Source organism: Schistocerca cancellata, chromosome 4 (assembly GCF_023864275.1).
Source record: "Schistocerca cancellata isolate TAMUIC-IGC-003103 chromosome 4, iqSchCanc2.1, whole genome shotgun sequence".
Lineage (NCBI taxonomy): Eukaryota > Metazoa > Arthropoda > Insecta > Orthoptera > Acrididae > Schistocerca > Schistocerca cancellata.
This window is the reverse complement of record NC_064629.1, coordinates 503707627-503724240: the sequence shown is the minus strand read 5'-3', so window position 1 is coordinate 503724240 and position 16614 is coordinate 503707627.

Below are 16614 nucleotides of genomic sequence, written 5' to 3'. Positions count from 1 at the left end.
GCAGGATTGTTAAGGAGAGGTTGGGGCCGGACAGGGAGGTGCTTGAGGTGGCCTATAGCAACTCCGCCATGCACCAGAGGGTACGGGTTATCGGTGCGGTGAAGGGTGTAAGGAGCCACGGAGATGAAGATACAGGGTTGAAGGAAGGTTTCATTTAGGACAAAGGCATCCACGCGGTGCTGACGGAGGGTGTGGAGGAAGAGGAGTTTGTGGGTGGGCAGGGAGCGAATGTTGTGGTACAGGAGATGGTAGGGTTGTTGTACCATGGGAGGGGAGAGTTACACGAGGGTGGTGAGCCGTGCCAGTGCTCGCTTCGTCCCTTTATACTGTTGTACCACGCGACTGCGCATGCGGCCACAGATGCAAATGTGCCAGACATCGGTCGGCGGCAGAGACGTGCATAATGCGCGAGTTGCATGGAGGTATATACCTCCATGGCGAGTTGTATCTATGACTGCGCAGTTGATCTTTGTTGCCATATCGATATATCATTGTGAGCTGCACTGTGACGACGTCTTTGCGAGTTTATTACAGCAAGTGCTGGATTCTAGGATTTATCAAGATTGAAACCACTATCTCTGTTAATTAAGTTCGTCGTCAAGCAAATTTGAACTGCCTCCTTTACTATCAAGTCCCAAAAGGACGATGTAGTTGCTGCCGCGGCAGTCTCTCGGCTCACTCTGAAGACGGCTGAACGTTATACAGCCGGAACAGTCTCTGCACCGGCAAAACCTGAAGATTCACATCAAGTACCTCTGCGGGGAGGAGATGGTTTTATGTGTTCGACGACTGGATAAGCTTCGACACTCATGAGCGAGATTACTGAGCTCTTTAAGTTTTTTACTAAAGGTACCATGACCAGGGCATAATTCCGAAGTTCGCCAGATCTCCTTTCCCACATCCCTGTCACCCGCTTTGGCCCTAATGCCTCCCTCACCCCTGCTCCTTCCCCGCCTCCCTCCCACCAATCCCAACCCCCACATCGCCCGCCGACCCTCACTGCTGTGATCACTCGGCTTAGTCCGGGGATCACGGAGGAGGAGGTGTTGGCGGAGCTCAAGGCACAGCCCAATCTGGAGGTGCGTGCGGTTCGCCGCATCCACAACTCAGCCGGCCCTACCCGCCTTATGCGGGTCTTTTCTGAACACGCCCCCTGCATAGACCGTCTCCTGAAGGAGGGTGCCCTTCTTTTTCACCAACACTACCCAGTTGACCCTTCCCGTTCCCCTCCCCAATCCCTCTGCTGCGAGAGGTGCTTGCGACATCTGAGTGCCGCGAGGCCCCCACGTCCTCAATGAAACCTTCCTCCAACCCCACCACACCATCCACACTCTGCCCTACCTCCTTCACCGCTCCGATAATCCCCTCCCAATTGCGTGTGGTGGAGTTGCCATTGGTCACCACCGCCAGATCCCCATTCGTCTCCAACATCTGCTTCCCAACCCCACCGAACACCTGATCCTTAGTCTCTTCTTCCCCGGCCTTACTGTCACCTTTGCCACCATCTATGTCCGCCCTAACGCCCCTATTCCCTTTGACTTCCTCTCCCACACTGACCATACCTTCTCCTCGTTCCGCCATCCAGTTATGGCGGTGGCATCGGCTCCTCTCCTCCCTTCAAGGCGACCTCATCCCCATCCCCCAGCACTCCCGTCCCGAATCCAATTCCACTCCCGATGTTATCCTTTCCTCCCCTAACCTCCTTGGCCGCATAATGGTGGATGTCCTGGAGCCTATTGGTAGCGACCATCTCCCTGCCCTCCTCACCGTTTCAGACGGTTGTCGCCCCCGCCCTGACCCTCGTACTGACCCTCCCCCAAAGTACGTCCATGACTATTCCCATGCTAACTGGAATGCCTACCGGGATACCCTCTCCACCCAGGTCAATAGCCACCCCTTCACCTACCACCACCCTGACAATGTAACCCCTCCTTTCTCCAGCAGACCTTGTCTGAGGCCGTCGAGGCCCACGTCCCTACTGTTGCCATACACCCCCACTGTCCTACCCTACCCCCACAGGCCATCCTCCTCCTCCGTGATCCCGTTGTCTCTACCAAGCCTTTCTCCACACATGTGACCCGGACACACTACGACGCCACCGGCAACTACAGCGACACATTCATAATTTGCTCGCAGCTAAGAAACGCCAGGACTGGCGACAGATATGCACCCGTTTAAATGCTACCCTACCTATCAACTCATCCAAGTTCTGGTCAGCCTTCCGTCGCCTTACTGGAACTAAACCCTCCCCCTACTATCCTCTTCTCCATGATGATCACCCCTTCCCTTAGTAAGGCCAATCACTTTGCCTCCTACCTCTCCGATGTGTTTTCCATCCCCGATTATCCCCAGTTTGGTTACTCCCTCTTCCCAGATGTCCGCGATTGAACTGACACCTCTGTCCCATCCATCGCACCTGGTTTCCAGTACTTGGACAACACACACAGAACTCAATGCCCCTATCACTACACAGGATCTCATTGCTACACTCCGCACAAAACGCAACAGCGCTCCTGGTCATGACCGTGTCAGCTACCGTCACCTTCGTGAAGCTCCTGTCTCTTTCCTCTCCACCCTGGCCAGGCTCTACAATGTAGTCCTGTCCACCAGTTACAACCCCAACCTGTGGAAAACCTCCTGTATCCTAACGTTCCTTAAACCTGGCAAACCGCCATCCGCCGTCTCCTCCTACTGTCCCATCAGCCTTACCTCGGTCTTCAGCAAGGTCCTGGAATCTATCCTCACCTGCCGCATCCACCAGCATCTCCGCCAGCACTGCCTCCTTCCCGTTACCCTGTGTGGCTTTCGGCCGTCCTTCTCTTCCGATGACCTACTCCTTCACCTCACTCATCTCCTTTCCAAACAGCCTAATTCCCGTTTCTCCGCAATCTTCCTCTCCCTGGACCTCGAATGTGCTTATGACCACGTATGGCATTCCGGTCTCCTCTTCAAGCTCCAAACCTTCGCCCTTCCCATTAACTACGTCCGTCTGATCGGCTCCTTTCTCTCCCACCGTCCTTCCTACGTCACCATCCATAACACGGATTCCTACACCTTTTTTCCCTCTGCCGGTGTGCCCCAAGGCTCCGTCCTCTCCCCCCTTCTATACCTTTCGCATACGGCGGACATGCCGCTGCCGTCACCCCCCATCCACCTTCTCCAATTTGCTGATGGCACCGCCTTCCTTGCCCTTGCCCCCAACCCTGCAGCACTCCCAACATCTTCTCCAATCCCATCTTGACCGGTTCACCGCTTGGTGCAACCAGTGGTTGCTCAAGGTCAATCCCTCCAAAACCCAGGCGATCATTGTAGGCAAAACCACCCCATCCTTCCGCCTCCTTGATTTCTATCTCACCGTCTATGGCCGTCCTATCGCCCTCACCCCCACCCTCAAGTACCTTGGCGTCACCCTCGACCGTCGCCTCTCCTGGACCCCCCATCTCCGGACAATCCAAGCCAAGGCTTGCTCCCGACTCCGTCTCCTCAAGCTCCTTTCCAGCCATACGTGGGGTCTGGACCCCTCCACCATCCTCCACACCTATAAATCCCTCATCCGCCCTATCCTTTGTTATGCCCATCCGGCCTGGATCTCTGCCCCCCCTCCTACCTTTTATAAATCCCTTCAAATCCTTGAACACCATGCTCTCCGCCTCGCCTATCGCATCCGACTCCCCTCCCCCACATGGATCCTGTACGATCTCATTCCGTTCCCCCACCTCCTCCTTTTCCTTGAAAGGATACGGATCCTGTACACCTCCCGCAAACTCAATCCTCCTCACCCGTTTGTCTCACCCATCCTCTCCCATCCCCACCCGCTGCCACGCCTGTATTCCCACGCCCCACCCGGTCTCCATCTCTCCACCCTCCTTACCCTCTCCCAAGGTGGCTTCCGCCACCTCCCCTTCCCTGATAATTTCCTCCTCCCCTCCATCTACCCCTCCTATCAACTTTGATCCTGCCCGCCCCCACTTCCTGTGTCCTTTCCTTTAGGCACCCTCCCTCCCTTCTCTTTCCTTTTCCCCTGTCCCCTTCCTCCACCCCTCTTCCCCGGGCTTCCCCTCCCCCTTCCTCCCTTCCCCCTACCTCCCCTGCCCATGTCATCTGCTCTCCCCTCTCCCTCTCCCCCCCCCCCCCCCCCACCTCCTCCGCTCTTGGCAGGTCCTCGAACTCGTACATGGTTAGTGAACATTCGCGTGCCAGAGATCAACGCCTCGTATTTCTGTGTGTGCCGTTGTTTTGTGCTTAAGTGGTTCAGTGTTATTCGTTTTGTGCACCTACGTTCACGTGTGACAATTTTCGTCTATGTATGTGTCCAAGTGTCTGAACAAATTTTATCTAGGACTCTACGCCTGTGAACGGCTCCATGTATTTTAAAAAGTGTTTGTCTCCGTTTATATGTCCACCATATTTTTTTCTCTAATTGTCTCCATTTCTATCTTTTGTGTTTCTCTGCGGCCAAAGAGTGGTGTAGTATGCTGCTGCAGGCCTGCCTGCAAACAGGTTTAAAAATAACAATAAAGAAAACAAAAAAAGAAAAAAAGACACTGGAGCGGCAGTCTTGCGGCTCACTCTGAAGATGGCTGGAACGTTATACAGCCGAAATCTTAGAAGAAGGAGATTTCTTGCGGCTGCACACCTGAAACTTAATGGAACAGTCTTTGCGCCGCCAAAACCTGAAGATTCACACCAGTATTATGTGTTTTCATTTTACTTCACATTTTATGTTTTCAAGAGATCAGTATTCAATGTCAATAGTTTAGTGGCCATAAGAAAGTAATGTTTCTTTCCCAAACAAATGTTCAAATAAATACAGAGTTTTTTCCTTGAAATTAGTGGCAGCAAGTTTCAATATCAGGAGGACTCTGCAGTAGCTGCATAGGTATTTTCTTCTCTTGACCACCCACTTGTGCCACAATTTGCTATGGTGTCCTTCTTGGTTATAATGGTTACTGGACTACATTTCTTTGTGCAAGATGAGAACCATCTATCAATTATAAGAAAGCCTGCCTTTGAGTTTGCTGAACACTACACCTTCCTCTCTTGTTTGGCTGGTTTCAAAGACATATATTACTATAGTGATGTCCATGCCTTAAAAGGTATCATGCTTTCATCCACAGCAGATACCTTACTGGGAACGTGTTGTTGGGAAGTGTTGTATGAGGTCTGACCTTATAAAGATTATCATGATTGGAATTCACATGTCTTTAGCTTTGACAAGGCTGATCTAGAAAGTTCTAAACTATAGTAGTGCACTACTGTTGATAACACAACAGTACCTATCAAGTTTTTCCCATTGATTGTCACCTCATGGTGTGACCAGATGGTTAGTTTTGTTTCAACTGGTTGCATACAGATTCATCTATAGAACCAGACACTCTAACATCTCAGTGGTAAATAAAGAATGGGAAGAGTCTTTCTCTTATACTGTGTTTTGTCAATGAGCTACTGAAAATGGGTTTCTCTTATGTATGAATGTGAAATGAGTCAAAAACAGCAGAATCGTTTAACCATTCCTCTTCTGGTGACAGTCCACCTTCACTTATGGTTCCATCACCGGAAATATTAATATTTACAGCACAAGTCCTGTTTGCACTACAATTGTTATCATGTTGTGGAACTTAACTAGGATCCAGGTCCTGCGCAATGTCTGAAACCAATTAGTCACCCGTTCCTTCATCAGTTTCTGTTTCAGAATCTTCAGGATCCTTAGACAGTGAAAGTATTAGCTCCTCCGCTTCTATTATTCTCAAAGAATCAAGTCTGCCAAGATTGCTAGTCATTCTTTTTATTACTATTATTGGTATCCACAGGTCTATGCTGCCATCATCAGATATTGTAACATTATTAGATGTGCATGCTTTTTACAACACTGAAAGCAGATAGTGATGCTGCATCAAATTGTAATAAAAAGTGGCAGGGAACATCAACATGTCACAAAAAAACATGTTGTGATGATATCTGAGCTGCTGGGACATCAGCACAACATGTCGTATGTTTTAATCGTGTGGTATTTTATTTGTGACATGCTGATGTTCCCTGCCACTTTTTATTAGAATTTTGAAGCAACATCACTTTCTAACTTAGGTGTTGTAAAAATCCTGTACGTCTAATAATGTTACAAGATCCAATGATGACAGTGTAGATCTGTCAAAACCAGTAGTAGTAATTAAAAAATTACTAGTCAACTTGGTAAACTTGATTCTTCAAAAATAAATATAATTTTCAGATCACCCCCAATGACTGACACAATATCAAACATATATCCAGTGCTTCTAGTTTTCAAAGTATATTACTTACAGATATTAAATTTTACTTGTCACAGAGTGAAAACAACCCTAGAAACTTTACCATGAAGTACAGAAATGAGCTGATACAGGGTAAAACAGCATATACTGTAAAAACTAAGCACTGTGACCTGACTTCACAAGTGATGACAGTAGTGATGTCATGACAAATAGAACCTGATTATTGTAGTAGTTTTTATTCAGCTGGTACAGCATACTACCACAAGATGTCAAACAAATCCTGAAGTGATATGATATATTGACATGAAAGTAGTAAAACCAGTGGACCGGTGGTAAGTATGCTTCCTGCAGTCCATAAAAACCAATAATTTTGTTGTAAGCATATTTTCTATGATTTGTGTAAAAATTATCTTTATCGTAAGCATACTTCCCGCTGACCTTTAAAACTATATTTTTGGTGGTACATAAATTTCCCATGACACCTGAAAGGCAGTGTATTGTACTACCATTATACACCAGGAGCATACAGAGATGATACAATATATTCACATAAACACAGTTCAGAAATACAGTAACTTGTTAGTATACTTCCAATGGCCTGAGATAGTGAGAGATTATGCCATTTATTGGAAAAAATTATCTGTTACTTAGTGAGAGATTATACCATTTACTAGAGAAAACTGTGTACCCTATTAATGACTCTGTAGAATTTCAGAAAGAATAAGCAATTAAAATAATTTTATCATGAAAATGCTGAGTTTTCATGATGTAATTACAAGTAAGAAAATTTGTATAAAAACTGAGTAACCAAATGCTTTTAGTGTATGGTGGCATGCACAGCTGTTGGTGCCTATAGGGAAGTATGGAAGAAATATATCAAAAGGTTGACAACTGGACATTACATATGATATAATAATTATAACCATTGAGACACTTTCCATGTGGAAAAAGGAACCAAGTTTATTGAAAAACAATATATTGCGTCAAGAAATGAAATTCTCAATACTGCAACTAAACTCATATAAAAGTACAAAAAACTATCCTAGCTTTTGGAACTCGCCTAAAACCAGTTATCTGCATTTCATCCTTCTTGTAGAATTAAGACTGTTTTCGTATGTGAGACCTTGGCCACTTGTCCCATCTTAGCACATGTTGTACTACGCACCTGTATCCTGACAACCTGCAAGGTGTAGTGGTAATAGATTATATTAACAAACCTGGCTTAGAAATCAGTCTCTCTATTAACGAAATTTTATCAAAATTCTGATATTAACCCTAACATAAAAATTGAAAAATCTGGCAGGGGACTTTAATTTATTATGCATATAGATCTGGTAATAAATGTTATGTGTGGCATTATGGCCTGGTGCAAGTCTTCCAATGGATACCAATTTGATGACTTGCATGTCCCTAAGAAACCCCCATTACACAACTGGAGAAAGGGGAGCTACTGTTTAACATGGGCTCTGAACAAGATGTTATAACAAGATGTTATGTATGGTGAATTTCCATGTCACTAAAACATAAATACAACGTTAAATGGCAGATGGAAAAGTCAGTCGTCTGGCTAGGATTCAATCCCATTACACATTACAAATCACCCATTACATGTTACATTGTCTTTGGTTTTCCAAACACATGCTGTAGAACTAGATGGCCAGTCCCAAAATAGCTTTGTTGCTTTCTGGAGTTGTGGAGGCTGTTTCCTTTATTGCTTTCCCTGATGTGTACCACCTCCTCTGTAGCTGACCATCTAATTGCTTCCAACATTCACTTGAGATGTCAGTCCAGACACGAGTTAAGTATACAACAGATATCGATATTTCCACTGAATCTCTCACATAGTCAACTGTAGCAATTTTATTGTTGTTTCATCTGTAAAATTTAGTTCTTGTAGCATAACATATCTATCTCCCTCCCCCCCCTCCCCCTGCTGTGATAACTGTCTGTGGATGTTCATATGTTTAATTAAGATAATTTACAGACACAGTGTAGGTAAGCATATGGAGAAACAATTCTTTGCTGTGTCAAAATCACTGTCACTGAATGAAAAAAAAAACTGCTTACATGATACTTGATGAAGAGTATGATAATGAGGGGCACCAGAAGATCTGATCTATTCAGTTTGAGATGTGAAGTAAATTGTAAGAATTACATAAAGAAGCTCTAGACTGGCTACATGCATCTTGCGTACCTTGTAATATTGTGAATGTATATATCTGCCATTAGTTTTTGGGAGGCCACGTCGTTTACACTTAAATGTTTTTAGTACTTCCTTTGCGTATTTCAGCAATGACGCAGTTGTTTGTCAAACTTAGCTTCTAGGATCATTTTCAAGCTTCTGATACCATTCAGTGCATATTGTGGCAAAAAAGCACATTACTTTTATTTATGGGAAGAAGTGTTGTATAGCGATTACATTCACTGGTCCCTTTTGCACTAAAAATTACCTTTCTCTGTGAATATTCTTGAAAATACATGACAAGCCTGTCATCTAATTTCTACAATCAAACCCATCGGGGAATGACTGCAGAAATTCTTCTGTTGTATTTTCTGTTTTCTTTGGGTAGATACAAAGTTTAAACTTTTCCCCAGAATGGTTAAAAATTTGTAAATGTAGCATTGTTGCCGAGTGTCATAAATATTACAGAAATCCAAAAACCTCCATTTCACATTTCTTGAACTTAGCTATAAAGGAACTTGTGGAACTAAGGCATTTCCATGATTAATTAATTGATACTGATAAAAAGATTTGTAACAAACTACTGCATTTTAACATATTTGCCTGTGGTTATTTACATCAATCAAATTTTAATTTCTAAAATGATAGCAGTCTCACCGAGTGAGCCAAAGTTGGGTGTTGAGATTACAGTTGTAATAACATTTTTTCTTCTTTAGCTTGAAAGATGGCTTTATGCATGAAATTCCACAGAGTTTTCTTTACACCAGGACAAGTTGAAATTTTACTTGAATTATTATATGAAATGGTATGGCATGAGGCCTGACCACACCAATAGAAATCATGCGTGAGGGTAAACCAATATATGAAACAGAATATTCTAAATGTATAGGTTCTTATACTGGTAAGAACCAGAACTGGAAGTCACATGCTACAAATCTTCAAAAACATATTAACTCTGAAACTTCCTCATTACAGATATCAAATTATGGAAATGGAAAGGTAAAGGTAAAAAAGTTGACTAACTTTTCCTATTTTCTTATTCCTAAATGTCTTACAGCTTTATATTCTGGGGTAATACATCACTGAGGAGAAAAATGGTTGTTACAAAGAAGTATGTAGTAAGTATTATATATGGTGTCCACTCTCAAGTTACTTGTAGATATATTGAAACAGTAGAGCATACTAAAAATATTCTGACAGTAAATTTACTCTCTTAGGGAACTCATTGTTGACAGTCAATCATACTTTGAAAACAACTACATTCAGTTCTTTTTTTTAGTGTTGGTCTAGCAGAGGATCATATCTCATTTCCACTCTGGGTGTTGGTAGAAAATCCCTGTCATCCTCCCAAAGAAACAGTCTCTCAGTTGCAACATTGGTTAGAGATGACAGCATAGACTGAGTTAGTTCAGTCGCTTCAGCGATGATGGGTTTTCTATTTTCCATGGCTTCCAGGGGTGAGTATTGATCACAATCTCCAGTGGATGACTCACAGTCATGTGGAGAATGTGTCACTGTGGCAGTGAAAAAGTTTTATCATGGATGCTATCATTCTTGTGTGCCACATCTTTGTCCTGCAGAGATGGCCTAGTGGCTGATTCTGATGTCTTGTGGCATTTCTTACAGCTCTTGGGCGAATTTTGCTTATGGCAATGTCTTTGAGTGTCTGAGGAAGTAAAAGACTCACGTTATTCTGGTATATAAGACTTGCGGTTAGCCATGTGAACTTCGAGCATGGGTGTGCACAGTTGAAATCAGGTTTGTGGTTGGCCCTGCAAGTGGAAAGGTGCTGTGACGCCTCCACTGAAAACGCAGATAGTCGAAAAGCCAAGTCCAGTGTTGTCCACGTTCATGGACTGGCTGTTGCCATCAGAGTATTGATATTTGAGTCCATGTCATGTCCACTGGATAATATCGTTGTAGGCAGTGTCAGAATTTATGTTAACATAAACGACACTGCTGATGATCAATAGGTTAATGCCGATGAGATCATTGTGGGGGATCTTGACATCATCATGTAAGATGTGCTCAATGGCCAGTGCTTTCAGTCATGTGTATTCATCTCAAAAGGTGAACTTAAAGAGTTTTATTCCTGTTAGATGCTGGTCATGATAGTTTGTTCTACTTAGAAGTGTGGTAATCTGGAAGTAAACAAACACTATGCGCAGACAATGGTGGAAACAGCTGAGCACAGTCCATACAGTTGAACTGCCAAATGCAGATTGGCCTCCTCAGCTAGCTGAGCACGTCTCCCGTCCAACCGGAATCGCCCTCTGCTTCACACTACACAGCAGCACACACTATCCATTAATCCACTTGCTCATAGCCTAACTGTATTCAAGCGAAGGCTCGATACTGTTGTGCATCCACATTGAAATATTGTAACGCCAGCTGGCATATATATGTTATATGGATGGTGTCTGTTCTTTCAGACGTGTATGTCAGAAAAAACAGAGATCATTGGTTTGATGAAATGTCCAACACTTCACTGCAGTGGGGCATTGAGTGAACTCAGCAGCGAGAGATGAAAATGTATGCCGGACCTGGAGTCTATGACTAGATGCTGAACTAAGGGAATGATGTTCTAATAGTGAGATGGAGGTACAACAAAACAGTAAGTTATGTGTAGCCACAAATTACAGTACTACTACTCATTTCAGCTGTGCTGAAAGATACTCGCTGGCAGAGAAAAAGGAAATATCTTTTAGAATGCCACATCTCGTTGAAGAATACAATACACATTTGGCTGACTATCTACTGGGCAGGCACATGTTGCTTTACAGGTCGAGGATAAGATCAGAGCAGTGGTGGTGCCCATTATTCACCCAAATGATTGATATTTGCACTATAAACACTTAGTGTGCGTACCAAATTGCTAACCAAAATGAATAGGTCGTAGTTTTGAATGTCTGAAAGAGAATAGTGATGTTGTACCTATTGAAGGAAACAAAACCAACATTGAAACATAAGAGCATCACAAAGAAGCAAGCTGATGGGAGAATGGGTGAACACAGATGTGCGACTAGACACAGGAAACCACTTCATTGTGTCAAGCAAAACAGGGAAGAGATGTGCATATTGCAAGCAAAAAAACTAAAATATGTGTGATAGGTAAAATATTGATGTACATGACTAATGTTTTGTTTCATTTCATACTGAATATGCACTCAAAACCAGTACAGACAGTGTTTTAATTTTGTTAACGGTTTTTCTTATAGTTTTATGTATAGGTGGGCAGTCAACTCCAGAACTGATAAAAAGATCCAGATCTTTCTGAAGAATGGATGATGGATGATTCAGAAAAAGTGAATGGTAGCTCACCTGATTTCAAAATGTATATCAGGTGGAGGGAACGAACAGGATGAAAATTCCTCGCTGGGCTGCTGCAGCTGTGACCCACCTCACTTCCATGAGAGAATATTTCCCAAGCTACAAAAAAAGTGTTACAGACCATGTGCAAGTGTGGATTCGGAAACCTTATTAGTGCAAGAAGCTTTTCTCATCCATGAAAACAGACAATAATGAAAGCTCCGCCAGTTCCTTTTTTTCAATTTATTGGCTATTGGGCAGTACCCTTTCAGCTACCTCAATAGTAATACTAATTAGAACGACATGAAAGTAAGCACAACACAAAACTCAATCACAGAGCGGCAAAAATATTCTTCGATCGAATTGAGAAGGGAACCTGAAGTTCTTCACTTCATATCCACTTGCGTTGACCATTCAGCCCAAGAAAGAATTTTTTGCGATTTCCATGATTTAACACCACGAAATAATCAATGAGTCTATGTTTTGTTTGCAGTCCAGTCAGAGTTATCGCTAAAGTCAAGTACTCGTTCAGTTCCTGGGATAATGGGATCAGCTGCAGCTTCTACTTTGCCTGCTCTTCCCTAGATAACACAAGCTCTTCCATAGAGCATCTGGCCTTTGTTTTAGATGATGTATTGGCATGTCTATTGACTATGCTTGCTTTCTGCTTCTAATCAGTTTTATTTTCAATGGTAGGAGGTCGCTTATAGGTCTGATGTGCAGCGTCTCCAAGATTCGTGAAGTGCTTTAGTTCTTCCGTGAGCCAAGGTGCAGGTTTTCCCTTGAGGTTTCCGGTGTTTGGGGGAGCATATTTATTCCGTAATAGAGTTACTTTGGTAGTAAATCCATGGAGTTGGTCTTTCATGTCCGGGAATGGTATGGAAGTCGTCTCCCAAATTATCTATGGTGCCCGCACTGCAATTTCAGGTACACTGATACACAGACTATAACAGGCTGCATTGTGAGTATGTGCAAGCTGAATTTCTGTTACTTTTGAAGGAGAAACTACACATATAAATTTCACAGTGAAGGCGAAGAATATTTATGTTAGTGGCCCTAGCATAACTTGTATACCGGTACTCCTAAAACGAATCGAATCTTTAAAGGTCTATTTTGAAACAGGCTATCTACCTACTTCCTGAGGGCTGTAGACGACGCCCATTAGCCAATTTTTCTTAAGGGATTAGATATTTACGAAAATATATTTGATTTGTTTTTCTTCATTTCTAACGGATGTGAGTAGCATGGTCGGTAATGAGTCAAAGCGTTTGTATGCCACTACTCCACCTGCTCATCTGTTACTTCTGTATTGTCTTCGGGCAACGAGTATATATTTAGGGAACTGGAGAGCATGCTTGGTTTGAGCCAGGTGCCCACGTTCGTTAGCAAAAAGACATGGATGTTCAATGAAACTATTAGTCAGTTTCAAGCACATCACGACGCACAGAGTGCGGCAATCGTCGAACTAGACATATATTTAGTGGAGAGATATTTACCTAGAAACAGCAATCCCTTAAACTGATGGGCAACAAGAAAATTGCTGTGGCCAGCTGTGTATCAATTGATTCTAAAAGTATAATGTATCACAGATCAGTGGCATATGAACGAATAAAAAATGGTTCAAATGGCTCTGAGCACTATGGGACTTAACATCTATGGTCATCAGTCCCCTAGAACTTAGAACTACTTAAACCTAACTAACCTAAGGACATCACACAACACCCAGCCATCACGAGGCAGAGAAAATCCCTGACCCCGCCGGGAATCGAACCCGGGAACCCGGGCGTGGGAAGCGAGAACGCTACCGCACGACCACGAGATGCGGGCTATGAACGAATATTTTCAAAAGCAGGACAATGTGCATTAAGACGAGAAAGAGACTCATGTCGACTGAAATGGGTCAAATTTTATTAATCAATAACAATAATGATTAATTTTTCATCTATGGTAATACTGACTGTAAATGACTGCTGCAAATACACTCCATTTACAGTTGTTATAATTTTTATATTTTTTCAGTAGAAGTATCAAAATATAAAAACTATCAGTCATCATTCTTAAAAATTTTTTACTTGATAAACAATATTTAGGATTTTGTTGTAGTATTTACAAATTTTCCTGCAGACGAAATTTAAAACTTTTGTAAATGAAAATTACTAGAGACATAACAGAAACTTATTACTCCTCTTTATATGTCCTTTCAAAATAGGAGCAAATCAGATAATAATACAGGTTAAGTGACCTGAATTAAAACGGCAATGTACCTTCTTCTTATTTGTGATTAAATGGTGAGTGCTGAGTAACGAAAAAGAGCCAATTCATTCCAGTGAGAAACCAGTTCTGATCCGATCTCTGAAATGAACAGCTTTGCCCATTTCTAGTTTTCGCATTCTGAGACCACTTACATAGGTACACAAACTAACGTTTTAAGCACTAACTGTGAATCAATCGTCTGAATGCACATATTACGGTACGCAATCTGCCTTATGTCGAAGTGTAGCTTTCGCTCATAAGCCTCTGCGATTAACCTCACTCCACGCTGTTGTCCAGTTTACGTTACTAACCATACAATACATACGAAAGCATGTTCATTGTTGCTATTCTTCTAATAAATAACGTGGGTGGCGGGTTCTACAAACATAAGCAGTGCAGAGTTGTGTGTGGTTGGTTGGAAGCCGTGATTGCCAGTGGGGCTGCGCGAAGTTTAAACTATTGTAGTGCAGCGGTCGTTCTGATCATTTGTTAATTACAAGCGATTTTAGAAGAATATAACTGTCTGAATTAGAGGGATAGTTCAAAGGTGACTGTGCATTCCCATGAACTAAGAGCGAGAAGAACATATAGCAATTTGTAGAAACTGTAGCACTGAGTAACGTAGGACGCAAAGACTGTTCTCTTGTAAGTGCTGAATGAAAGTAAAATAACGACTCTGGCATAGAAGATATAATCAAATCAATGTGTAAAATCTAGATCTTATTCCTGAATGGAATAATGTACGTGAAATTGTACAATTTATGTTACATTGTCACATTTTCCTCATTTATTATATTTGTATTTTTAAGCAATTGGTTTGTAATTCAAACAATTTAGTATTTATCTTTAGGTATTATTTTATGATGAAAATAATAACACGCCATATTGTTTGGTGTCACGAAAGTGTCTATGAACGTTATTAAATGATCTGTGAAAAGTCACATGAATTATTTCCAGCTGGCTATCGAAAAATTTGGTGTAAGTTGATGTCATTTGGTCTGGAGAATAGAGAGAAGGTAATTTATTATTATAGATTCCAGTCACTATTTCTTATGTAATTGTCTATCACAAGTATTAGCTATTGCGATCATTATCTTGCATCAATTTAGTTATTATTTCAGTAGTTTGTCAAACTAGGCTGATACCACAACTGGGCGTTTTTTGTGTTGAACCAATAACGGACCAAATTCCTCGTTTACAGTTTTATCTTTTTTTGCATTTACTTCATGTAGGCTTACACTTGAAGTCCTTGTAACCAGGGAATTCAACAGTGCTGTGCTGTTGATGAAGTTTTTTTTTTTTGTGAGGAAAACGTCCAGTGAAAGAAATTTTGATGTTTCTTCTTTTTAATATATTTATTGCTTTTAGGTTGGGGCCAAGCTATTTTCTAATGCATGATCTTACGGAATTTTCTACCAAGGAATAAAACTGTAGGCCAACAATAAATTATCCAAGGAGACGAAACAAATTGCGAAAACAAACTTATTTAAAATGGCCGTTAAAAAGTACCTTCTAACCCAAACATCCTATATGTTGAAGGATTTAGATTTATTTACTTTATTTATTTATGTATAACACAGAATAGGGATGTGGTAAAAAATTGATCACAATAATGTCGATAATAAAACATCTAACATTCCACATAACACTTTCACAATATACAATGTGTGATACGAATACCTTATCCTCTTTCTGAGCATAACATCTCACACGTTATAGAGGGATGCTAACTCAGTTTTTCAGGCAAGCAAATGGAAAGTTGTGGTGCACGAAACTGCCCTGACATCAGCTGACAGTGTGTGTATTATTATCAAACAATGTGTGTGTGTGGTGTGCAGTGACTGGGAGTGAGAAGTGAATAAACAGTGTAGTATTAGCCTATTATAATTATTAAATAAATGATTTGTAAAACGGTATTGTACACTAGGGGGTAAACGAAATGAGGTAACACTGTTTTAAACTAGATTGCCTTATGTTTGGGAGTGTGGAGGCTCCAGTCATTACTGAGCCATCCTGATTTAGGTTTTCTATGGTTTCCCTACATTATTGTAAGCAATTGCTGTGGTGGTTCATACTGTAAGGCCACAGTCAACTACGTGTCCCATCCTTGTCAATCAAGACTTGTACGTCTGTATATGTGAATTCCTTTAATTTCGTTGTTCTTAAATTATGCTACCAAGACATACCCGTTATCCTTCTAAAAGAGATCTACTAATAAATATTACTCCCGGTACTACTACTACTACTACTTCTACTACTGCTACTACTAGTTCTCAGAACATTCTCAATAATATTGTCAGGTGTTATTTGAGACATAGTGTAATACAAAATATGTCATGTAGCAGTGGATTTCTAGCATATTCCTGGTAACCTTATTTCATCAGCCGACATAATGTGAATTTGACACTGCTCTTACAAATGTATCAGCAAACCTCTTATGAGAAAGCATTAGCCTTTTATCATTATTAAATAACTGATATGTAAAGCAATGATGTAATTTTTGGTAAAGAAAGGTGTCTTCAGTACTTGGATTCTTCAGATTCATACTCAGTGAACATATACCTGTATGTGCTAGAATAACACTTAAGTAGCATTTTATTTTTACTGGACTATGAAAATTTTAGC